This window comes from Bos indicus, chromosome 2 (genome assembly GCF_029378745.1).
Source record: "Bos indicus isolate NIAB-ARS_2022 breed Sahiwal x Tharparkar chromosome 2, NIAB-ARS_B.indTharparkar_mat_pri_1.0, whole genome shotgun sequence".
NCBI lineage: Eukaryota > Metazoa > Chordata > Mammalia > Artiodactyla > Bovidae > Bos > Bos indicus.
Window position 1 is genome coordinate 70,451,631 of NC_091761.1, and position 1,063 is coordinate 70,452,693.

Consider the following 1,063-nt stretch of genomic DNA (forward strand, 5'->3'; position numbering starts at 1 on the left):
TTATATATATATATATATATATATAATTCTTCATGTTTAACTATATAATTATATAACTATATACCCAGTACAAAAAAGATCAGGGGAAAAAACAACACATGATTTTGTTGTTTTCTCTGGATAGTGAGATTATGGGTGAGATTTGTATACTTTCTACTTTTCTGTGTTTTCCAACTCCCTATAATAAATATACATTACTTTTAACCATAGAGGAAGAAAAATGACATTTAAGAGGGGACAAAACATCTGGGCTCTCAAGCTCTCAAGTATCAAATAAACCTTCCCAAAGCACATGCATGCGTGCTAAGTCACTTCAGTCTTGTCCAATTCTTTGCAAGCCTATGGGGTGTAGCCCACCGGGCTCCTCTGTCCATGAATTCTCCACGCAAGAATACTGGAGTGGGTTGCCATTTCTTACTCCAGGGGATCTTTCCGACCCAGGGACTGAACCCTCATCTCTTACATCTCTGGCATTGGCAGGCGGGTTCTTTACCGCTAACGCCACCTGGGAAGCCCTTTCAAAGCAAAGAGAAAAGCAAAAGTGGTTTTCGGTTCCTTCTATTGTCCTTAAGATCCTGGCCCTCTGTTTGCAACTGGCAGCTGAATTCCCTTCTCTGGGCACTGGGAGCTGCAGGGGAGAAGAGCACTAAACAACGCTCTCCCTCAGAAGCCAGGCCTTAATACACATTTCCATTTCATGCTACCAAGGCCAGAAGAGGAGGGAATGCTTGCAAGAGGTGAAAGTTTACAGTTCTATTTCTGAAGAGAACTATGACTGAAAACTGCTACTGCCTTTACATAGAAGAGAACTTGCCGATGACAAACATTTTCTTTGACTGAGTTTTGCATCAGCGCACCTCAAAGTATGAAACTCAGCAAACACTTTCATATGCTAATTTCCAGAATGAAAGAGTAGAAATAAAGCACTGATCTTAAGAAAAGAACTGCAAAGGAGCAGGGTCTTAATTTATGATTTCACTACCTCCCCCACCCCTGCTTGGACACCAGCCAGAGCGTCTATCACTTACCTAAAGTGTGTGTACATATGTACTTTACTAAAGGA